Raw genomic sequence first — 26,392 nt, forward strand, 5'->3', positions numbered from 1 at the left:
TATTTTTATAATAGAATAAGAAACCTGGTCGCTAAGAAATCTAAAAACTAAGGAAATTAATTCCTTAGGCTTTGTTTGGTTAAGTAGAATCAACTAGAAAACATTCGAAAGTGAAATTTTTGTAACTTTTTTAGAGTTCGGATAGAATGAAAATGAAACGTTCTGGAAATTTTAAATTCTCGCAGCCCGTTATTTTCTCTAAAACGTTTCCTGCCCAAAACACTTGAATTCGAATTTCTATTTTTCATTTTTATTTTATATATTTACTGGGTTTCAAAGAATTACAAACCAGTAATAACTTTGGTAACTTGAATTCTATAACTTGAATTCTATAAATAGTACTGTAGTTTGTAAGGTGTCAGCTAATTGAAAACTATATCATTTTTTTAGATATATATTACTACTAATTAATTCTTTATTATTCTACTATTTATTTTATTATTTTACTATTTTTATAAATTAAGGACAATATAACATAAGGACATATATTTTTAGTAATTTTTATGCTATTCAATACAATTTTCTTGAATAAATTTTCACCTTAACCAAATGTATACTAGAAAATAAATTTTCTTTTTGTTCACTTTTCTTTTCATTTTCCATTTCTTTTCTTTTTTTCCTAGTTCTATTTAACCAAACAGAGCCAAAATTAAAAATAAAGAAACTAATTAAAATTAATCTTTTCCTAAAAATTATAAAAAAATAAAGATAAACTAAAAAACGTCCTACATCACCCAACCCAAATTGGCTATATATGTATATATATGTTATATTAGTTCTATGAAAGCTTTGCATGGTCACGAGAAGAAAAGCAGGAAACCAAACTATTGGATTCATCCAATTCAATTTTATGTATAAATGTTATTTTTATGGATTCACCGAAACTTTGTCTCTCTCGGAGGAGAAATTATTCATTATAACCCGTTGCAACAGGTGGCAATAAACACTCTACCAAAACACATGTTTTAATTTTTTGGTTGTTCGACGTAGTAATTTGCACAATGTTATTCGGTAGCTGTTGGGAATTCAAAGGAACAGTCATTACAGGAGAAATTATTAAATGATTGGTCCTCATCCCATTTGGTAAATCAATTCAATTCAGACTCTACAATAAAAGAAAATGATCTCACAAAAATATATTAATATATTATAGGGTAAAGTGCAATAAACTTCCTTAAACTATCAGCAAAAAATAAATCTCCTGAACTAAGAAGTGTTCCCGAACTATTTAAAAAGTGCAATTTAAGGACAAAATCAATATTCGCCATCACCAGAGGTCACCGCTAGATTACCAAATTACTTTTTTAGTAAAATGACCTCGTTTAATTGCAAAAAACCCTCTGAACTATTGTTCGTTTGCAAAAAAAAAAAAATCCCCTGTGATCGGGTAAGTACACTAATGATATGGTTTGCCCGACGCACCCAATATCTACTCGATGGCCTTAGTCTTCGTTAACTTTATCAAACTTGAAGTGGAGTCACTGTTCAAAAAGTGACTAACTTGTACTCATTTAGTTTTAAGCTTGTACTAAACTATAACTAGTATTAATTTTTCGGTTAGAAAAGGTATTGAGACCATTCATTTATCTTTTGTGGTCTCATTAGGATTTCAAACCCATGTACGGGCTTATGGCCATATAAAAATGTAACCGAATTTATTTTATCCCATGTGATGTATTAAACTCGTTTAACGTTTATATAAATGCATAGATGTCAAGTTGCGGTCCTATTCGATTAGATGAATATTTTTGGGACAGGTTCACTTTATTTTTAAGCTCGTAAATGAATCCGAGTATGTTCAAGGCCTTGAGAAACCAAAAACTGGCATTTTTCATGCTCCCATGGCCTGTCCGCCAGCTGGTGATATAAGCTAGCCGACTAACAGTGCATTTTTTAAACGGACAGAGAGTTGGGATTTCAAGATTGTCGTTTCGGCCGACCAAAACAGCCCAGTCACCTGTTTTAAAGACCTATCTTCATTTGACCTTATCTCCTTTATTTTAATGGCAAATTGGGTCAAACCTGAATTCAATTTCATAGATTTTAAGTTCGTTTTCCAATTGGACCAGTCTCATCCATAGAACCCAATTGTAGAAGAAGTTATGACGGTTTTAATAAGGATTACTTCGAGAGTCTTCTAGACTCGGATGACCCTTTTGCCCTATGTTTCCTTGGGTTCGGGTAAGGACCCGAATAATGATTTGGACCCCTGGATTCGGGTCATTACACACTTCAACAAATCTTAAAATTATGAATTACCATTGCTATTCACTCATAGTAATTCCCACACTATATAAGTTTTCCACTCAAAAAATTCATCTTCAACCCAACCTGAGTACTCATCTCAACCCCCTACTCTCATTTCCATTACCCACCTCATCCCCAAAACCCACCTCCTTTCCAATACCCATCTCATCTCCAATAAATAACCATGTCAAACCCAACATTCTAAATCCCAATATAATTCAAAGAAATTTAAGTTCTATTAGTCCACGGAAAAGGTGTAGCGTTATGTAAAGCGTGGATTCATGTTGGGAAGATCCAATAACATGTACCGATATGAAAAGACAATTTTAAAATAAATATTTAAAAATATATTTTAAAAAGACAAACAAAAATTGAAAAAATAAAAGAAGAAAAACTCATTTAACTTTTTTTAACAAATAAGTTAAAAAATAATAAAGTTAATAATGAGATAGCGAGCTGCACGACAAGGTACATGACTGTTCAAATGAAGTAAATACCCATATCAGCACATTTTATCAAATAATACCTACGTGACTATGCAAGAAAACAATTTGCACACCTTATAAACATTGGTAGAAATGTAATAGATGATAGTGATTAATGAGTTAGGTGTTGTTTGGTAAAACTTAAAATTTTGAGCTCAATAAACATTAAGAAATTTTAAGTGAAAATTACAAAATAATTTTTTTTTTTATATCATTTTGAATTTTTAGGATACAACATTTAATATTTAGTGATAAGTGATATTTATGCCAAAGTTTAGGTGGTACTTACGATTTTTTAGTAATATTCAAATTACATTATCAAATGCATTTAATTTGATGCACTTGATACATGCTTTGTTTGTTTATAACATCCATGCCTTGGTATTGTTACAATGGACATTTATATCATTATGTCTATTGTTTAAATTTTTATCTTTGTAATTATAAATAACATAAAGGGCAAAGTACAAAAAAAATCCCACAACTTGTAGCATTTTTCAATAAACCCCCCTCGTTTAATTTTTTACCAAAGAACCCTCCTCGAATTGTAGTTATTTCCAATAAATTCTCTTGTCCAATTTTTTACCAAAGAACCCCCCTCAACTATCTAAGGGAAGGTAAAAGAGCTGATATTTAGACCAACATGCTCTTTTATTTAAATCTTAATTTTTTCGAATTTCAAAAATTCATATCTCACAAACCGCACATTCAAATATTGCAAATAATATATGCACAGAAAGCTTATAAAACAAGGATTCCAGAAATATAAGATTTATTTAACAAAACTTCATAACCAAAGAGAAATAGAAAATCTAAAAATCTACTTCAATAATCTTATTTTATTTATTTTTTTACAAAATAGTCGGATTATTTACAAGAAAATTTTTAGAATTCTTCATTTTCATATGGAGCATAATATATAAAAAAAATTTGCCCCAATAGAGACCAAATATTCATTTTTATTTATTTTTAAATGGTGAGTCTATAAAAGAATGAAAATACTTTGACGCAAAATATGATATCATGAAATCGATTTCTGCTGGAGCTAAAAAAAAATTTCTATATTCGGCTCCATATGTAAATGAATAATTCTGAAAATTTTCTTACAAATATCTCGATGATTTTATTTTTTATAAATAAAATAAGATTATTAGAGTAGATTTTTAGATTGCCTATTTCTTTCTGGTTACGAAGGTTTGTTGTACAAATCTTATATTTCTGGAATCCTTATTTCATAAGCTTTCCGTACATATGTTATTTACAATTTTAAAATGTACAATTTGTGAGAAATAAATTTTTTAAATTTAGGAGAATTAAGATTTAAATAAAATGGCATTATGGTCCAAATATCAACTCTTTTACCCCCTCAAGATAGTTGAGGATTTTTTTTTTATAAAAAATTAGACAATGGGGAAATATTGGAAAAAGACTATAAGTCGAGGGGGGTTCTTTGGTAAAAAAAATAGACGAGGGGGTTTACTGAAAAATGTTACAAGTCAAGGGGAGTTTTTTGTATTTTGCCCTAACATAAAATATTAACTTGACATTTTTAATTGGGTTAAGTACAAAAAAAAAAAAAGTCCACATAACTCCTTATATTATTCATCTTTTGAGCAATTTACCCCCTATTAAATAGATTCATTGAAAAGAGCTGTTGGTGACGTCGTTTAAAAAAAAAAAATTCTCAAATTGCTATTTTGTGTGTGACAAGAATGTCTCTACTAATTTTGTATATATTTGAACACTAAATGGGTTTGTTTGGAGGTGCTTCATGACCCGTCTAAGGAAAACTCTTTGTGTGTCGCCATAGTCTATTTCTTTAAAATATATATATTTTCTCTCTATAATATCTTACCACCACGGATATTCTCTCTCTAATTTTTTTTCTCTCTAAAATATCTTTTTGTGGCCGTCGATATTATCTCTCTTTCTATATATTTTTTTTCTCTCAAAATTTTTTTTGTCGCTACCAATATTATCTCCTTTCTAAATGATAGATGTATATTTTCTTGTAAATGAATTAGCCGCCCTTAATTATATATTTATATAATAATAATAATTAAAATAATGAATTTGCTTTAGCACAAATTGTTATCGGATGAACTTAGTATTTCTATCAAAATTTAAATTTTGATTAGTTACTCTTCAGTTAGAAACAAACTCAAGCAACACATTTTTTAAAAAAATGTTATTTTATTTTATTTTACTTTATTAATATCGAAATTTTTATCATATCTTGTTCTTTAAAATAAATAGGCACAAGCTTTTAATATCACGCGAGCCAAACTTTTTGAGGTTTACCATTAGCTACTAGTTGGTTTGCAATTAACTTTTTTAATTTTTTCCCCTAATTAGTTTACCATTAACTTTTCAATCACAATTTCTCATAAATCATTAATAAGCGGGATAAAATGCAGTTAAAAAAATTTGTTATTGATTGGTGAGATTGACGTGTAGACCTGTAGTTAGTGACGTTGGTCTATAAATTTTTTGTTTTTAGCAACTATAGATTTATATATATATATATATATATATATATATATATATATATATATTCTTGAAAATATTAAAAGGACAATGGTTAAATTTGGTAAAAAATAATTAGACACCTACATTTCAATTTTATTTTAAATATTGGGACACTGATTTATAATCCTTATACTGTATGTTATGAATTTAGTAATTTTACCACTAAAATTATGATTTGTTCTTAAGAGGGTTTTTTGAGTAATTGCACATATTGCATACTATGAGGGGTTTTTTGCACTTAATCTTTGTTAATTTATAGTTTGGGTGACAAAGCCAGGGCCGGCCCTGGCCCAAGGCGGTCGCCTTGGGCCTCAAATTTTACAGGGCCTAAAAAAAAAATTAGGACAAGTCTTGGGACAACTCTTGGTCGCCTTGGGCCTCAAATTTTAGAGGCTTCAAATTTTGAGGCCCATAGGGGATGATGGAAAAAAAAAATTAAAAAATTAAAGTTAGGGCAAGTTTCAGACGACACAATCTGCTTCGACACTCCGCAGGGAGCAGCCTCCGCTATCGCCTCAGGTGACAAGGTATGTTCATCCTCTCTCTCTATTCTCTCTCCTTCTGCATGAATCGATCTTTTATATATGTTTCTTTCTTTCGTTCATCTCATCATTTGATTTGTTCTAACTTTGGTTCGTTTGATTCGGGCCTTACCTTTGTTCGTGTGTTACTCTGTGTGATGGGTATCAAAATCTGAATGAATATATTATGGTTCTCTTAGTATTTTAATAAATGTGTGCCTTTCTACATGTGTCTTTCATGGCGATCGAGTCCATAATCTATGGCAGGTACTTTTTTTTTTCCCTCTCCCTAAGTCCACTCCAATCTCAAAACAGCAGCAACCATACCCCTTTTCCTCATAATTTGTTGCATTTTCACATTCAATCCCACGAAAATTAAGGATCCCTTTTAGTGGGTTGAGGTAATAATTAACTTTTTCGATCTCTAAATTATGCTCATACTTAAAAGTGCCAAATTAAGGGTTTTTTTTTTTAAATTTTTATATGAAGATACATACCACCATTATTGATGTTATATGAAGTTGGCTCAGCTAGAACTACAGTTAATAATACTGTCAAAGCAATTGCCATCAGAATGTACAAACACATGGAAATCAAGAGCAGGCTTTTAACAAAACAAAAGTTAATGGTTTTTTTCTATTAATTTGCACAGGTCTTCTGTAGCAATGATCAATCAATCACTGCGGGTAATTGGCTCCCAAAAAATACACACACAAAGTGTAGTGTAGTTAATATAAAGAGTGAAAGACAAAACTATATATGATAGTGGATGCCACATATAACCTAAAAGTCCCACTACTTCTTCAGTACTACAAGTTCAGCCTCTTATATGTATATAGTCACCTCATCTCCACATATTTTTGTCATCTGTAATCATCAAACTTTAGTAGCTATATAAACAATGAATGTAAAAGAAGCTGAAGTTTTCTGTTCTCTGATAAACTGTTCTCTTCATTTTTTATTTTGTGCTTGTGAAAATTTCGCACTCTTTAATTGATAAATATATTTTTATTAGTTAGCTGTCTTATGCACACTGCACATGCACACAATTATTTATTGGTGATGACAGATTTATAGTTATTAGTTAGTTGTCTTATGCAAACTGCACAGACGCACAATTATTTATTGGTGGTGATAAAAATTTATAGTTATTAGTTAGTTGTCTTAAGCACACTGCACAGACGCACAATTATTTATTGGTGGTGATAGATTTATATTTATTAGTTAGTTGTCTTATGCACACTGTACAGGCGCACAATTATTTGTTGGTGGTGATAAATTTATAGTTATTAGTTAGTTGTCTTATGCGCAATGCGTACGCGCACAATTATATTAGCTATAGAATTTGAAAACATCGTGTTAAAATTTCACACTCTTATAATTTTTTTTTGCGTGTGTGAAACTTAAGGGCCTTACATTTGAAAGTTCGCCTAGGGCCTTTCAAAATATTTGGAATCTTAGGGCCAGCCCTGGACAAAGCAATCATCTTCATACACAACAATTTTCTTTCAATAGAAAAAAAATATTTACGTGATTTTTTTTTAAAAAAAAATTTCTTTCTTTTTCTAACATTGAAACATTTACGTTAAAAAGGAAATATGTGTTCTATTTTGATTTTTTATTTTCAGTAACACTGGCTATGTTTGGTACGGTGGGAATAAAAAGAAATGATAACATTAGTTATGAGGGAAAAGAAAGGAAAGGGAAGAGAAGGATAATTTCAACCTGTTTAGTTGATTAATGAAGGAAAAGAAATGAAAGGATAATAATCATGTTTGGAAAAAGAAAAGAAAGGAAAGTATTTTAATAAATTTACTATTATACTCTTTTATATTTTAAAAAATAAATTTATAGATTTAAGTATATAATTTATAGGCCCATGGATGATAGGCCACCAGGAAAAAAAATATATTTTTAGGGCAAATCATTTCAGCCTCCCCAGTCGCCTCCATCTCTATTCTCGTTCTCATTGAACTTGTTCCCTCTCTGTCTCTGCAACTGCAAACTACAAAATCTACAAGAATCAGAAGATCAAAACCCATATATTTCAATTTATGTATTTGTTTGCAAGAATCAAAAGTTGAAAACCTATTACCTATATCCAAACCCATATCGGCATATCATTTCAGATTGTTCAAAAAATCAAAACCCATATCTTTCAGTTTCCATCGCCCGCTGTTCCAGTTTGGGTTTGCCGTTCGCAAGCTTCAGCCGCTGGCCCGCTGTCTCTCAACTCTCAAGCTTGCTCCCCTCTCTATCTGCAACTGCTAACTTGTTTGTATGGGTTTTGTTTTAAATTTTTTCTAAATCAACTAATCAAGGTCTGTAATTCTTGTTTTGCAAACCAAAATCAAGTTTTGTGTAAGGGTAAATTTGGCATCAGAAATAATACATCAAGCTTCTCCTTCCATTTCCTCCCATTTTTGGGAGGATAAGAAAGTTACTGTTTAAGCTTCATGTTATCCTTCCAAAACCATCCCTTCCCTTCCCTTCCCTTCCCTTCCAACCATTTATGCCAAATACAATTTTTTAATCACCCTCCATCACCTTTCCTTTCCTTTCCTCCCTTTTCCATTGAACCAAACTGACCCTGAGATTCAAGACCAAAACCCTCGCACCAAGAAAAAGTTGGTAGATCCGTGTGTCTTTTGCCCTTGCTTTCTTTCTACCAAAACTCTTATGTCTTTATACGCCATATTAGGGTTTTTATAAAACTTTGCTTGGTTCAAAATTTTAAGTACTTAGAACTTAAAATCTGAAATCTGTACAAAAATGTGTTTGGTTGAGTGTTCATTGCAATAAAAATTTCTTTAAGAAATGGTTTAGGATTGACTTGTCAATTAACCCGATTTTTCGTATGTTCAACTTCTGAACTTGTTTTCTTACAAACACAAATACAATGATTCATTCGCATTTTTGGATACAACTTGTGTATACCTGAAAATACAGTTACTCCTTAACTTTTTACCCTAATTACTCGTGAATAATTAGGGTTTTTAAACAATGATGGACGTGGAACCCCATATCGTGTTGAAATTCACACGGATGCTCTATTCCTAGCTTGTTACATCACCTTCAAAAAATCTGATAGCTTGGCCTCTCACCTTTTATTGATTTATTATTATACTTTGAAAATTAAATTGCTACTTACTTTGTTTGTGATTTGATAAACTCTGTAATTTATGTTTAATTTCCTGTTATTTTTTCAGTTCTGCTGTCTGATGGAGGAGGCATTGGTGACCATCTTGAGGTTGTGATGAAAAATAAAGTGGTGGAGATGGTGGAAAAAGCCTTTGTGAAATTGAGAGTTGATTTAGACACCAATGGGGAAGAGAAGACTTTGGATTTTGATGAATACTGATTGTGCCGTACACTTGTTGGATTGGAGGAAATCAAGAGAGAGAAGGATCCTGCTAAGAAGTTTTTGTTTCCTGGTAAGTGCTGCTTTTATTCTCCTCACAATGCAAAGCTTTCGTATGTAGAAGTAATATGAACATAACACACACATATAGTCAATGTGGAAAAGAAAAAAAATAAAGCCCGCTTGTTGAATTGGGGATGCCCTCTTTGTTGTTAAAAAAAAAAAAACATATATATAGTCAACGTGGATTGGGTTTTTACTGGAGAAATATACATGTTGGAAGAAGCGCAGAAAATGTTTTTTTTTTTGGGATTTTCAAGTGCAGAAAATGTTGGTTTCATGTATATAGGAGGTAGAAGGTGGTGCGAATGGGATGGAGGACTCAACCCCACTCTTTGGGGTGGCTCAACAACATCTTGGCACCCTTGTAACCGAGCTCATGCGAATGATTGACAAAATTTTTAAGCAAAACCTGACTGTTACTCCAATTTTAATTGCAGAGGTATATATGCATCATCTTGTGATGTATGTTTGATATCTAATTCTTAATTTGATGACATATTTCAATTATTCGATGACGGGACAATGCAATGCAGGTAGCAAGTACTCTGACTGAGATTCCTGCTTCATGGCTCCTTCATTTTTCAGAGCCGCCACTTCAGGGCCTTGAACCAAGACTCACTAAAGGGGTGATGCTGATTGGACAAGAACATGTTCCATTTGTTATTAGCAATGCATTGTCAAGGCATAGAGTTGCTTCTCAATCTTGCACAATTGGGTCATTTATTTTTTTAAATGGCTTTGTGCAAGGATGGACAGAGACCGCCAAAGCTCTTTCCGAGCAACTCTTTGACTTGACAAAGAAAGTTACTCAGACTCACAATCTGTATCATGCCTCTTTGGTTTTTCCTCCAGGTTATAATCTGTCTGGATGGTCTCTTTCATTTTTTTTCTCAGTATACAATATAAGGGTCTAATTGTTTTGTTTTATGTTGGATTCTTCAGTTCATCTATTCTGACAGAAGGACTGCTCACAGAAGCTGTGAAGAGTGGGCCTTACACCGTAGTGTTGTTTGACAATGTTTATAGGTCTCATCCTTCTGTTACTGATGCTCTGATTGAGATCATTAGCCATGGCAGAGTATCAAATGGCCAAGGAAACACCACTGACTTCACCAAAACATTGATTATCATGACATCAAATGTTATGGATGGTAAGGTCCAATGGTGGCACTGCCAATGTGTACAGATGGTTCGAGAAATCCCGCTGAAAGACTTATCTTCTGGTGCATTGCAACAAGAGCATCAATGCACCTATCTAGATCTTCTGAGGGAGGTAAGTTGTTGCATAAAGAAGGAGAGGATGTGTACATCTCTTCAAGAAGCATATATGGGGTGTCGGTTTATTTATTTATTTTTTGGTGTGTTTTTATGTTTTTCAATGCATTAGTTCAAATTTACTTTTTGTGCATTAGTTTATAGCCAAACTATTGCAATGCTGATATCTTTGTTCCCTGTAACTTACAGGTTAGAAAACATTTCAAACAGGATGACGTGATTCTTTTTAAGAAATTTTCTTTTGAGCACTATATGGCTGCTACGAGTCTCCAGCTAAGGGAAATAGACTGCTTCATGACGGAGAAAAGGCTGATTTTATACACATCTGACGCTGCACTCCATTGTATTCTGAGCAAGATAAAACTTTATCAAGTAAGTTTCTATTCTCCATTCTAGTGTCCTAGGCGCAGAGGAATCGCTGTTTTTTTTTTTTTTTTTCTGTGTGTGTGTGTGAGTGTTGTTATCTTAATCTTTTTGGCTGCCCGACCAACTGCTCCATATATTGCATGATAAAAGATATTTTTTTAATAAATTTTTAGTAATTTATTTTTTATTTTATTTATTTTGTAACTAATTTTTGGTCCGTGATCTAATAGCAGTCCTTTTTGGTATCTTCCTTTGCCTAACTCTTCTAATTATATCGTAGTAAGAAGGTAATTCACTGACACAGCAGCCTATTTGAGACCAGGCGAGTGTGGGATAGGAGACACTTTATATTATATTAGTAGGCTACCATTTGAGAAACTAACAACCAATAGAGCGAGCGTTACGAGCGGAAGCTCGCTCTGAGCCGGTACCCGATACCCGATACCCTAAGATCCTATCCCAACTTTCATTGAAGTAAGCCAACTCACGTTTGAGTTCTTTCTTTATTCTTTTAAGTCTGAAAGCATATCAAGAAACCCCCACCCAATATGATCTTTTGACAGATTAATTACAAATCTTATTTGAATTTTAAAATTTAAATTAGGCATAGTTTTTCCTCGAGCTTGACCAATTATTAAAAAGAAAGATGAAAGTTTTTTTAGTCGGCAAAAGTTTGGTTTTGTAATTTTTGTATGTATTTTGTTACATGTAATGAAAATTATGAAATATAGAAAGAAGAAAATAGACAGAAACAAAAATGGAAGTTGGAAGTTATACCACATGAAAGTCATCTGAACTTTCTCCCATTAGTTCACACATGCTAAACTTCTTGGTGATCTCAAGTGACCTGTATATTTGTCAAATTTTGTTCTCAATTCCGAACTCTCTCCATTTAGACAACGTAGGCTAGAAAAAGAATCAATTGTGATACATGAATTTGAGTAAAATTAGACTTTGGTTTTAAGGAAATCCTTGTATGCATGACTTCATTTAATTTCAGTTGTGCTGATTAACAGCGCTATAAACTGTCAGAGTACAAGTTAATAGTACGAGGCTGGAGACATGTTAATTGTGCTTGACATGCACTTTGTCTTTTGTGGTTTTTAAGCTTATGGATTTATATTAATTGCTTGTCTTGTTCTTTTAGAGGGGTGAATATGCTTTGAGGATTTGGCTAGAGGGGAATTTGCTCGCTTCGTTATTTGATATGCTTGCAGAAAATGACATAGATGATATGTCCACGTTTTACACTGATGCGCTGGTGGGACAAAAGGAGTTGTCTTATAGATTGGAGAAAGGTGGCTATCAAACGAAAAATCTGTTCATGAAGCTGTACAAAGAATCTTTAAGGGGATTAAGAGCAATGTATTTGAAAGAGAAAGAACGAGTCAACAAGATCTACTTGTTAAGAAGAAATTTGTTTGAACTGATGAATTTACCAGATGCGGAGGCTAGAGCAGATTTGGAAGAATCGCAAAAAATGTTGGTTTCATGTTTACAGGAGGTGGAAGGTGTGAATGGGATGGACTCGACCCCACTGTCTGGGGTGGCTCAACATCTTTCTACCCTTGTAAGCTCATTCTAATGATTCATGAAAATTTTAAGCAAAACCTGACTGTTACTCCAATTCTAATTGTAGAGGTATGTTTTCTTAATGTATTCTTCACTCTCATTTAACTTGTGATGTTTGATATCTAAATCTGAATACAAAGTCTGGTGCTTTGATGACATATATCAATTATTCAATGATGGGCAATGCAGGTAGCAAGTCCTCTGACTGGGATTTCTGCTTCATGGCTTCACCATTTTCCGGAGCCGCCACTTCAGGGCCTTGAACCAAGGCTCGCTAAAGGGCTGATAAAGATTGGACACAAACATGTTCCATTAGTTATTAGCAATGCATTGTCAAAGCGTAGAGTTGTTTCTCAATCTCACCCAATCGGATCATTTCTATTTTTTAATGGTCGTGTGCCGGGATGGACAGAGATTGCCAAAGCTCTTGCCAAGCAACTTTATGGCGACAAAGAATTTTTGATAGTATTTGACTTGTCAGAATTTTGCTCCAACTCTCATTTTCATCTAAGGTGGACACCTAGAAAAAGCAACGTGGTTGCTCATCTTGTAGGCCAGTTGGCTTTGTCATCACGTTCTGGATACTCAGACTCACAATCTGTCTCACACCTCGTTGGTTTTCCCACCAGGTAATAATCTGTCTCGATGGTCTCTGGCGATTGTTTTTGCTCAGTATTCTATATAAGGGGCTAATTGTTTTGCTTTATGTCGGATTTTTCAGTTCCTGTTATCATGAAAACTGTTGCATAGAAGGACTGCTCACAGAAGCTGTGAAGAGCAGGCCTTTCACCGTGTTGTTGTTTCGCAATGGTGTCATTGTTAGTATGATTGACATAAATTTCTTGTGTGTGTTGAACCATTTGTTCATTAACTGACACCTCCACACAAGTGGTTCCATCCTTTGAAGCCACAAACATCCTATTTCTTTCATCGTCGCCCACGGCAGTCCGTATATGTAAACCCTCCACACTCCTCGTTATGTAGTAATTCAGTCCCTGAGCGTACCAGTCTTCTATTCTTTCCTAGCAGGCAAAAATACCCCAATCTCATTCTTCCACGGATAGATTTCATAAATTCGGTACTGATTTTCTTCCAAAAGGACTAGCTGTAAACTTGGAGATATACCACCCACCATTTTGAAGTGCCTAAGTTCTTCTATATTAGTAGCAGTGCTTAAGGTAAATCTCGAATGATCTTGCCAACCATACATAAGAATTAACCCACTACATAGTCTGTTTACCCAACAAAGAACGTCATTACTAAAACAGAACCCCTGAGGTTGATGACCTTCATAAACCACGTTAACGGGCCAATCTTCCTCCAAATAATTTGTTGTATGGTGACACACATAATATATGGTAGCTGCGAACTGAATAATTAACACACTTGCATTATCATCGTTCATGATAAAGCAGCTAAGTGTCTCGATAGGTTCGCATACATCCGAAGGCAGATACCAAGGCAAGCAGCTGGGTGAACTGACCAATTCCATCATAAAGCAATGCCCTTAAACCTGAAACCAAAAGGACCCACCCCCCTCCACTCGAGTGTCCGACAATTTCATACGTACTCAAATCGACGGGAACTCTTTTGTTATTCAAAGTATGAACAAAAAAAACTGTGGAATGATGCATATAAGGATTGCTAGAGAATAAAAAAAAACCTCCATTACAGACCTTTGGTAGGGTGTGAAAGGTTTATCTCGAATCCTCCTGGCAATGAGAACATATCACAAAGCAAATTATTGAATTTTGCTATTGACTTTAGGAAAGAAATATTATGCAGGGTCAAGGAAGACAAGCACGAGAATGACAATTAAAGGAAATGAAATAAAACAGAATTGTTACCTTAAAAAATTCATGGCTGCACCATTTTTCGGTGCCACCACTTCAGGGCCTTGAACCAAGGCTTGCTAAAGGGCTAATAAAGATTGGACACAAATGTGTTCCATTAGTTATTAGCAATGCATTGTCGAGGCATAGAGTTGTTTCTCAATCTCGCCCAATCAGATCATTTCTATTTTTTAATGGTCGTGTGCCGGGATGGACAGAGATTGCCAAAGCTCTTACCGAGCAACTTTATGACGACAAAGAATTTTTGATAGTATTTGACTTGTCAGAATTTTGCTCCAACTCTCATTTTCATCTAAGGTGGACACCTAGAAAAAGCAACGTGGTTGCCATCTCGTAGGCCAGTTGGCTTTGTCATCGCGTTCTGGATACTCAGACTCACAATCTGTCTTACACCTCGTTGGTTTTCCCACCAGGTAATAATCTGTCTCGATGGTCTCTGGTGATTGTTTTTGCTCAGTATTCTATATAAGGGGCTAATTGTTTTGCTTTATGTCAGATTTTTCAGTTCCTGTTATCATGAAAACTGTTGCACAGAAGGACTGCTCACAGAAGCTGTGAAGAGCAGGCCTTTCACTGTGTTGTTGTTTCGCAATGTTGATAAGGCTTATTCTTTTGTTATTGATGTTCTGATTGAGATCATTAGCCATGGCAGAGTATCAAATGGCCAAGGAAGCACCACTGACTTCACCAAAATGCCGATTATCATGACATCAAATGTTTGGAAATGCAAATGTATATGGTTGAAGAAAACCAGCTGAAAGGCTTATCTCCTGACACATTGCAACAAGATCATCAATGCACCTATCTTAACTTTCTGAGGAAGGTAAGTTGTTGTATACATAAGGAGAAGATGTGTACATCTATTGGTTTCAGGAAGCACATATGGGTGGTTGGTTTTTTTAGTGTTCTTTTAATCATTTTGTAATGCATCAGGTCAAATTTCTTTTTTGTGCATTAGTTTTTAACCAAACTATTCCAGTGCTTATACCTGGAAATGAGTAAAATTTCACCCATTAGTTTAGGACATTATTACACATGCTAAACTTCTTCGTGATCTCTAGTGACCTGTATATTTGTTAAATTTTGTTATCAATTCCGAACTTTCTATATTTAGAGAAAGTAGGGTGGAAATAGAATCAATTATGATAGCCAAATTTTAAGGGCTCACATTAAAAAGGCCCTTAAACTTAAAGGTAAGACAGCTTTTCTTATAGGGTAAGATGAGCTTTTCTTTTCATGGAAAATGAATCAATTATGATACGTGAATTTGAGTAACATTAGACTTAGGTTTGAAGGAAATCCTTGTATGTGTTACTTCATTTAATTTCAGCTGTGTTGCATAACATTTTTTTTTTTTTTTTTTCCCTAGTTGATACTCACACACACTTGTCTCTTCTGAGACTTGAACCCCTGACCTCTCTTTGGGAAATAAGAGGCTGATACCGCTAGGCCACTGGCCCGTTGGTGTGTTGCATAACATTGTTATAAACTGTTAGAGTACAAGTTAATAATACGAGGCTGGAGACATGTTAATTATGCTTGACATGCGCTCTGTCTTTTGAGGTGTTTAAGTTCATTGACTTGCATCATTTGCTTGTCTTGTTCTCTTAGATGGGTGAATATGCTATGAAGATTTGGCTAGAGGAGAAGTTGCTCCCCCCATTATTTGATATGCTTGCAAAGAATGAGATGGATGATGATATGTCCACGATTTACATTGATGCGCTGGTGGGACAACAGGAGTTGTCTTATAGACTGGAGGGTGCATATAAAGCGGAAATATTGTGCATGAAGCTGTACAAAGAATTAAGGGGATTGTTAAGAAGAAATCTGTTTGGACTGATGAATTTACTAGATGCAGAGGCTAGAGCAGATTTGGACTGTGTTGCAGAGGTTGCTCGACCGCTGGTTAAGACATTAGACGATCTCATAAAAAATGCAATTGAAGTCGACTTTATGCCAAGTGAGTACAAAATGGTGCTTGTAATCGTTTTCATTAGGACCTGGTCTTTCCTTTTGATTTTAAAATCACATGAATTTATTCATTGGATTAATGCTTATTCTGATTTTCAATCTTCTTTTTCAATGTCTTCCTTGTAGGTGCATTTGAACTCCTTAAATGAGGAACGTGAGCTTAAGCCGAGAGAAAGGCTTATGAGTGAGAGTTCTAAGAATGGAGCGCCAAGGACTTCGGTTAAGATTGGGTAGAAGAGTGGTAGGACAACATCAGGCAAGTGATGTGAGACAAAATCATTAGGTCTCGTATTTTATATCTATGTCTTTTTACATACACCATCTCAATTTGTTCATTTCTAAATATATGCTTGTTCTGATAAATTTTTTTTGCGTTATGAAAACATTGATGTTTGTTTCAACGTGGATGTTTTCCTAAAAACTCTTTTATCATTCCTTGTGTTCGGTACTTTGGTTACCTTTTAAAATTATTTTAAAAAATTATGGTAAAAGGTGAGAGACTTCGAGATACAATCGTATACACCCCCGTATCATCCCCCAAGTTGTATATGACTAATACATTGCTTTTAAAACTTTGTCCAAAAAAGTTTAGAATTTTAACCAAACACAAAAGAAATGTGAAAAATGTTTACTTAAAAACCAACAGAGCATTTATGTGTTATCGGTTCTCCTTCTTCCATAGCCCGAGTTCGTAGAAGAAAAGATAGGAGGGCCCTATGGAGAATGTGGTCAATCTCATCACTAAAGTGATGACTGAGACAATAATGCTGAGATGATTGTGGCTGTAGAGTTGTTGCAATGTCCTTTTTGTCATCATCTTGTAAATCTAATTAACTAAAAAAGTCTTAGCATCTAGTAATGATGGTCCCTCGTGTATGTAATCTCAACTACTTGAATTATCTTCCTTAAATTTGTAGTCTAGGATAATAGGGTTGAATCTACCGTGAAGTTATTGTTGCCTTCTTTCTTTAAGTTTTTGCTAATCTAAATTGATAGTTTTATTTTAATGCAATTAGGGTTATTTTAGGTTTTTAGTGAGGAGTGCGATGAAGACTGCAATGAAGACAATACAGAATCACCCATCTTTTCAAATGAAAAGAATTTTTTAAGGTAGCAAATTTGTCTCATTTCATTTCCTTTAATTGTCATTCTCGTGCTTGTCTTCCTTGACCCTGCATAATCTTTCTTTCCTAAAGTCAGTAGGAAAATTCAATAATTTGCTTTGTGATACATTCTCATTGCCAGGAGGATTCGAGACAAACCTTTCTCACCCTACCAAAGGTCTGTAATGGAGGTTTTTTTATTCTTTAGCAGTACTTATATGTATCATTCGACAGTATTGTTTGTTCATACTTTGAATAACAGAAGAGTTGCCGTCGATTTGAGTACGTATGAAATTGTCGGACACTCAAGTGGAAGTGGGTGGGTCCTTTTGGTTTCAAGTTTAAGGGCATTGCTTTATGATGGAATTGGTTAGTTCACTCATTTGCCTGATTTGCCTTGGTATCTGCCTTCGGATGTATGCGGACCTGTTGAGATACTTGGCTGCTTTGTCATGAACATGAATGATGATAATGCAAGTGTGTTAATTATTCGGTTCGCGGCTACCATATAGTATGTGTGTCGCCATACAACAAATTACTTGGAGGAAGATTGGCTCGTTAACGTAGTTTATGAAGGTCATCAGGTTCTGTTTTAGTAATGACGTTTTTGTTGGGTAAACAAACCATGTGGTGGGTTAACTCTTATGTATGGTTGGCAAGATCATTCGACATTTACCTTAAACACTTCTACTAATATAGAAGATCTTAGGCACTTCGAAATGGCACCAGTTAACAGCTAGTCCTTTTTGGAAGAAAATTAGTATCGAATTTATGAAATCTATTCGTGGGAGAATGAGATTGGTGTATTTTTGCTTGCATTGGAAAGAATAGAAGACTGGCACGCTCAAGGATTGAATTACTACAAAACGAGGAGTTTGGAGGGTTTACATATACGGATTGCTGTGGGTGACGATGAAAGAAATAGGATGTTTGTGGCTTCAAAGGATGGAACCACTTGTGTGGAGGTGTCAGTTAATGAATAAATGGTTCAACACGCACACAAGAAATTTATGTCAATCATACTAACAATGACTCGTGTCGTGAGTTGTGGTTTTATTGGGATGTTGGAAGGTTTTTGGGTTTTAACTAGGGGGTTTAATTAGGTATTGGGGTCTTCTATTGTAAACGGTTGTGATGTACCCATGGTTCGCAATATCGAGATATTGTATCGAATTTGAAAAAGAATCACGTATTGTCCCGAATCATAACTATACCAGAAACCGACATGGTTGTTTTCATTCTCTTAAATTGCTCTGATAGTTTGTTACCTTGTTTATTTGTTATAATATTATATATCCGTGTCTGTATATATACCAATAAAGGGCTAATGCACGTGAGTAAAATCACAATGTTATAAATTAACCTCTCAATTAAACACTTTCATGATAATAATTTTCAAGTAGTCACTTACCGAAAGAAAAAAAAAAAAAATTTCAAATAGTTAATCAATAATGAAAAACTTATCAAATCATTGTTTTATATTAATTGTAGTCAGTTCTCCAGCAGTATGCGTATCATTTTACTCTTTACAGTGGAGATGTTGAAACGAAAATGAAATACAAAAAGAGAGAATGATGTTATGGAAAGAATTTGCGGGTGAGGAACACTATAACATACTTTAGGAATACATTCTGCAATCTCTTAAATGGTACATGCAAAGAAAATCAACTGATGAAATTGCTACTACTGTTCATCTTCTGCTAGCTACTTGTATAATTTATCACAGCTGCCGCTAAATTTCCTATTTCAACAGTGTGGTTAATTTACAATTTAATAGTAATATTTTTGCTGGTAAATTGATGAGTTTTTCCTTTGTCATGCACCATGGTAGCAATTTGAACTAATTTGCAGGATGATTTGATGTAATGCCAGTCTCATCAGAGAACATAGAGAATACCTAATAAATTGGGGATGCAAAAAACTCTCTTTTTCCCTATGATAGTGATGTTGCAGATATTTTTGATACAAGTTAAGCTATCACAGAAAGGGAGTATCTGTTACCCAACCTATTCAACTTATTTTTTGATTTGGCAAAAATTCAAAGCAAAAATAATGTTGTTGTGCAATTTATTACAATTATTCTCAAGTTCATTCAAAATATTACAAAAAAAATAAAGTTAGACATACAAAAAAAAAAAAATCTTGCAATCGAATTTATTTGTCATGTTTTACCACTATTAGTACGAAATCTTGGAATTAGAACTTGGTAGCAAACGCATAAATTACGTACAATGTCATATCATGAGTGTACGGAATTAAGTGTAGGTATCACTCAATTTTCGTTGACCTTTTATAACTTGTAGAGGTGCAATAATCAGACAGCCCAAAGGATAGGAGAATTCTAATCCAATTGCACAAGCAAATTATAAAATTACTAAAAGAGAATTTTTTACCATATAAATTGATAAAATGCGACAAAAACGACAACAAATCCGCTGTAGCACATTGGAAATTTCAAGGGCATATGAAATTCCGGGTTCGAACCCCGGCAGCGGAAATATTTTTGCTATACTTTTTCACATTTGGGCCCGTTGTAGAGCTTCTTAACCTTGGTGATACACCCGATGGGCCTTATTATTACTATTTCATTGGGCTTTACTCTTACAACGAGTCTCCTGAAAGCCTAATCATTGTCCTTTTTTATTTTGGAATAAAAAAATGGAAGACTGTATTCACTTAACACTTTAATATAAACGAGAATGTGTGCACATATCTGTATTTCTCCTTCTTCATTATTCATGTGTTGTATCTATGGTTAAAATCATAGAATTTCCAATATTATCTAAAAACAGATAATGGGACAATGCAAAGCGATTGAATAAATCCTCCTCTATCTGTTGTGGGTTTAGGGCTCCTTTTCTTTCCCATTTTTCAAACTCCAATTTGTATTTTTCATTGAGAAATTTCTGATCAATGATAAAACAAGATTCATTTTTTATCGTATTTAAAGAATTCCTTGATTCGTGTCAAAGAAGCAATGAAACTGTCCATGTGTCAACTTTTAAAATCCACTTAATGCATTTTCAATAACTAAAATGGAAATAATTAGTAGCGCACTAAATAGGTAATAATTTATTTAGTAATTCAATTATCAACTTTTTAATGACTCCTTTTGTATTTAAAAAATTATGAAAAATATTTATAAGTAAGAAGGAAAAAATAAAATAAATCAAAAATACTTAGGACTTTTAAGTTAGTGGATAATGTTAGACTCTAATGGAACTCATTCGGGAACGTTAACTTTAATTTGATTTCACTAATTGTTAAATATATGTAACGTTAGACATAAACACGTGAAGGCCTCTTAGTTTTTTAATTTTTTTTTTGCTTTCTGTGTTTTTTACACCCGAAATTATTGCCAAAACTTCTATAGCAAATTTGCAGAATGTAAATTCAGTTGTTTAGCTGAAAAAATGCCCAAATGTTTTTATTTTATTTTTTATTTATGGTAAATTAAATGATAAGATAAAGTTTTAAAACATATTTTTGAAATAATTGTAAAGTACGGAATCATTTGTGGCGTTATATAAAAAGAAACGGTAGTTGGAGGTAACGGAAACCTATCCACACGGCATGGAATATTCTGATAACAACCCCGGAAGATCCAACGCGATGAGAACACGTGGCAACTGGCTAATGAATGGACGGTCGTTACAAGTCTATATTGACTTGAAGTTTGACCAGGAAGATTGCCTAACGGCTTCCTTTTTAAAACGATGTCGTCACTGGACGTGTACTTTATTTGACCACTATAGAAAAAGATCACAATGGCGTCAAACAAACGCCACTTGGTCTACGTGTTACCACTTGGATACAGACAATTTTATTTGTTTTGGTACCACAAGAGTACTACTAGCACCGTCCATGAGGGCTAAAAAAGGAATTACTAGAATTAGTTATACGAGTAATTACTTAACTACAAAGGCTATTGACTAAGTTCAAACGGCAGCTTCCTCCTAAGTTCCAAGGAGGAGTATCCGATAAATATTATATATATATATATATATATATATATATATATATATAAAGTGAAGAAAAAAACATGTTATATAATGTCCATATAAAATTTTAATATTTAAAAATATATGTAAAATGTTCTTAATATCTGTTCATGGTCATTTTTAACCAAAAAAAAAAAAAAAAATTATAAAAATTTCTTAATATCCTTAAAAATTAAATTAGTATTTTTGTTTTTATTTTGTGCATTTTAGTTATTTCAGTTTTTAAATTGGCAATGTTTTTATTTGCTCAATTTGAAGAAAAAAAATTTTAGGATTTTAATTTTAATATGTGTACACATTTTGTATGTAACAGAAGTTTTTTTTTTTTTTTTTATGCTTACGCTATGTATTAAGTATACTAATTTTATAGTATCATGTTTGATGCTATAATCAATTACCAATAATATCATGTCTCGTATTATTATCAATTAAATTTGTAAGTAAAAATACATCTATTATTTGTCCGATTGGTCAATGTCGTTGTCCTTTTGTTAAAAAAAAAAAAAAAAAAAATGTCATTGTCCTTGCTTCATTTGCAAGCTTTGCAATAATATACAATGCACATGGTATTTAAAGACGGAAATGCCCTTCAATATGTGGTGGCTATGAAGGTTGAAAAAGACTAACCTTCCATCCTCTCTCTGATCGGACCACTCATTATCCAGAACTTGCCACCCAAGTATGGACATTTTATTAACAAATCTGGGAGTTAGACTTGCTCCATCTTCACTTCCAATTAACAATCTTATCTTAATTTTAAGGATAAAAAGAGTCCACGTTTGTTTTTTTATTCTGTTACAAGCATTGGTAGCTTTCCTGTTGTCCCAACTACTAAGATTTAATTTTCATTTGCCATTTTATCCGTATGATGAACTAATAAGTAGGATGTGAATTTGGTACTTTGTTGGTTCATTGTATTTTTTGATATGTAACTTTTTTTTAAGTTTGATATGCGATACGTATTGATTAATTTACACTAAATTTGTTCGAGTCCATTATATTGTAATCGTAACTGATACTGCAAACTCTTAGATGATCCTTATTATGTATATAATACTACTTTCTTTTTGTTTATAATAACATTGTGTCATTCACAATCTTGAACTCTTATATGATTTGCAAATTCGTAATACAGAAATAATTACACCACTCACTAATGTCCAATCTCATTTTTACCAAGTCTCAAATCAAACCAAAGACCTAATAAAAAAACTATTGCAAAGAAAAAAGAAAAAAAAAAACTTAAATTAAATTAAATAAAAATCAATAAATCTAGTTAGTTGAATTAGTTGAACAAGTTAACGTTGCTTTGACAATGTTATTACAACTTTTTAGGTACAAAGGATATGGTCCATAAATTAGCTGGAGTAATTATTAGTTGCTAACAGAAGACAAGTGTGAACCAATTGTCTGTTATTCTATTGTTTTTGAAAAACACTTGTTAGTAAGGACAATTTATAATTTCGCTATCTCATGATGCCTGAATGCCAGTTGATTCCAAAAAGATGAATCGACGGATGTCCTGCAAAATATCAATTGTTTTGGATGACTTTGTTCGAATGTGTGATGATTGTTGGGTTGAATTTGTACGATAATTTATGTCACGATTAAGATGGTTATATATAATAATATTATGTGAACACATACGTGGATCACCTAATTGTTAGCTAATTATCTTGACCGTCGGGTTGATGATCAAATAAGAACTTTCCACACAGACTAAGAGTGATAAGTCAGTAAAACATAATTTAATATAAAGATTATCTGTAGCGTTATCGTATTATCTAATATTGATGGACTAGATCATTCTATTGGATGATGGTAACAAATTGCGTTTCACAGAAGATATTCTCATTGAAGTACACCGACGTAAAAAAATATATATATATTATGCCAAGAGAGTGCTTTACCTTGATTTATTCTTTCGCAAATGAAAAGATTGAGTGTTCCAATTTGAGTAGAGATATAATATATAAATTAATGTGTAATGAAATTATTAAAAATAATTTTAAAAAGTTGAATATATATAATAAGTGAGTTAGATTGTAATAGAAAATAATGAAAAAGACACATTTTCATAAGTGGCCTTCTGGATGTCAAATCATATATAGTGTGGGAGTCTGTTACAAATATTTTTATGTTGGGTTTCTGGTTTTGCAAATGAAATAGTTCTTGTTGTTGTTAACGGGTTACGTATATTTATATAGAATTAAGATAAGAACGATGATAATGAAGAAGTAAGAATTATTTGTAACTCTCAAAGATTTATTGAAATATGTCATCTTCATTCCATTGATGAAAATAATACAATGAATCAGGTAGATTTCAAAAATCAAAAAAATTGTTACTATATCCAAAGGCTACACAATACATATACATGCATACATATATCCAGGGCCGGATATTAATTTACATTTTTGATATATATATATATATATATATTTACAAAATTACACGACTGCCCTCATTGAAATTATTAAACAATTACACTATCATCCTCTCTCATACAATATTTTGGCTCCGTCCTGTATATATCCCACACCAATGGCCATTTTAGAAGCATTTAATAATTTGATTATTTCCTTAAATGTTGTTTTATAATTATGATATTGTGTATTCTGTTCAATTTGAATTGAGATAAAACTTTTACAAATACATGAAATTTTTTAGTAAATAAAGGACAGTAGTTTATGCGCATGTATATATTTTGAATATATTACTAATTAAGAAGTAGTTTCTTCCTTAGAAAAGGTATTTATTAAATATTAGGAAATCTTAATAAATTGTGATTTGATTACTTTTTGTAGGATCAGTGCTTCCGATTGGACCATTTTGGGGCTAAGCTTTTCTTGCAACTCTAATTATCTTAGTAACTAATCTTTGACTATTTTTTATGCATGTCTCTTTCGGTTGAAGCCTTTTTCCCATCTTTTATTTGAAAAATCCTTTTTAAATCACTGTAATAAAGACATGCATGTCGGTATGAACTGTGAATTTAATTAAGAGATACTTGTTTAATCATTACAATTACCTTTTTGACCATGAAAGAATAAATTTTTATAATAGTCGGTGTAACTACATCAAACGCCTGATTTAGTGGTAAGAGCTCGGTTTGAAAAAACTGCAGCATTTTCTTAGTTTTCTAATATAATGGTATATTTTCTTTATCTTTTAAAAAAAAAAAAATAAGGGAGAAATTCGAGTATCGACATGAACAAAGTGCACGTGAGTACCAAAGATAAAAAAAAAAACATAATATTTTCTTATAATAAAAACAAAATCAACAAGGTCAAATATGAGAGTAACGACTAAGTTAACAATATGCCAGTAAATTGAGAGTGACATTGGAGCTAGACTTTCTAGTCTAAGGAATCAGCCAACATATATGCGCCCACCTCTAATTTTCCCATTGCTATCATCTTTGTGCAGGCTTCCCCCAATTAAGCTAATCATTTGTTAATGAAATTCTTATAGAATTTTTTGTATTCTGTGGTGACTTAATTTTTATTTCTTAAGAGAAATGAAATGACAAAGTCATTTATAAACAATAGTACTGTTAAATTGTGCGTTCTTTAAAAAGAAACAAAGCAATAATAATCTTTGAGTTGGACATGTAAAAGAACAGAGTCTGGAGTCTCATTACACCCATATCTTGGACTAAAATGGTTGTATTCACAACAGGATTCAAATTTGATAACTAACACGGAGAAAAGTCATATATGTAAATGAGGGAATTATATCTGTCACGTCATTTTTTTTAATAAAATAATCATAATTGATGTCTTGGAATTTTTCTTTATCATGGTTGAATTACAACTTTTCATTTTTCTAAGTTTAGGCAGTTGATTCAATTTAACCATTAGGATCTAGGTGAACGGCATTAAGGTAGAAAGTACGACACTTTTACCAACGAATTGTAGTCTCGTGTTCGTGTCGGACACATGTTTGATAATTAAAATATGTATTCATAAATAAAAATTATATTTTATTATTTTGGATACATTTTGTCAAAAAATTTCAAATACTTTTCGACATTTCTAACACAAGTTTACCCCATAATCTTAAAAATAATATAAACACGTTATAAAGTATGTAACTTTTTTCTTTAAAAAAAATATTGGCATTATATATATAATCAAAAGTAAAGCATACAATGATACTTAGTTCAGTTAAAACAAAAGCACTATTATGATAAAATGCTGAAATATTAAAAATCACTACAATAATGACATAATTTTTTTTAAAAAAATTATTTAAAAACAATTCTTAGTATATAAATTATAAATTAATTAAAGTTTTCTAATACTGTTACTCAATAACTCAATATATATATATATATATATATATATATATATATATAATCCAGTGGATTAGTACCTGACTTTAACTCTATATATTTACTAATCTAACTACACGTTCACGTCATACTCATGTTATATTTTTTATATATATAATTTAACATATCAACATATCCATATTGATGTCGAATGGTATTTGTGTCCATCCTTCGTAAGTATTATGTTATCAATTCACCTTTTATAAATATTCTTGCACTCCATTTACTTTATTTTTATTATATATATATATATCTTTTCAAATACTCTTGCACTAAAAATTTATTTTAAAAGATACTGTTAGGCGTCACTTTTTAGGATAGTCATACAATTTTTTTATTAAAAAATCAACCGGAGTGCAAGAATTTGAGTGGATATTGCATTCTAGGAAGAAATCATGGTCGGTAAAAACTTAGAATGAAGGTGTTGTTATCGAATTTGTGCATTCATCTTGAATAAAAAAAATAAAAAAAACACTCAATATTATGAATGTTTACGTATTTGTTTGAACTTTTGTAAATAAAAAATAAAACAAAATATTATGATAAAATTCTTGTAATATATTCGGTACACTATGTTTATTTTTTATATATATATTTTTTTAGGGCAAGAATGTTAAGATTAGTTGTTAGACAAAAAGGCAAAAAAAAAAAAGTAAATTACACTTACCTCCCTTAAGATTTGGTAAAATCTCACCTGCATTTGAGG

The 26,392-nt window shown here is 32.4% G+C and overlaps 2 long non-coding RNA genes across 3 annotated transcripts; both read left to right on the forward strand.

Annotated features, from left to right (window-relative positions):
- Positions 1–5,703: 5,703 nt before the first annotated feature.
- LOC132266443 (uncharacterized) lies at positions 5,704–17,256 on the forward strand. 2 transcript variants are annotated; one of them, XR_009468630.1, is made up of 12 exons: positions 5,704–5,788; positions 8,992–9,216; positions 9,493–9,645; positions 9,740–10,058; positions 10,149–10,479; positions 10,671–10,853; positions 11,995–12,488; positions 12,609–13,048; positions 13,141–14,685; positions 14,769–15,095; positions 15,884–16,235; positions 16,373–17,256. It is a non-coding gene; the product is annotated as an uncharacterized LOC132266443 (long non-coding RNA). The 2 variants fall into 2 exon arrangements; XR_009468631.1 differs by lacking the exon at positions 9,493–9,645.
- A 1-nt stretch (position 17,257) lies between these two features.
- Positions 17,258–17,634, forward strand: LOC132266453 (uncharacterized). The gene is made up of 2 exons (XR_009468633.1): positions 17,258–17,356; positions 17,492–17,634. It is a non-coding gene; the product is annotated as an uncharacterized LOC132266453 (long non-coding RNA).
- Positions 17,635–26,392: the final 8,758 nt, after the last annotated feature.

Source organism: Cornus florida, unplaced genomic scaffold (assembly GCF_030987335.1).
Source record: "Cornus florida cultivar Cherokee Brave unplaced genomic scaffold, ASM3098733v1 CherokeeBrave_3.0.0_Hap2_Chr01, whole genome shotgun sequence".
NCBI classification, from domain to species: Eukaryota; Viridiplantae; Streptophyta; class Magnoliopsida; order Cornales; family Cornaceae; genus Cornus; species Cornus florida.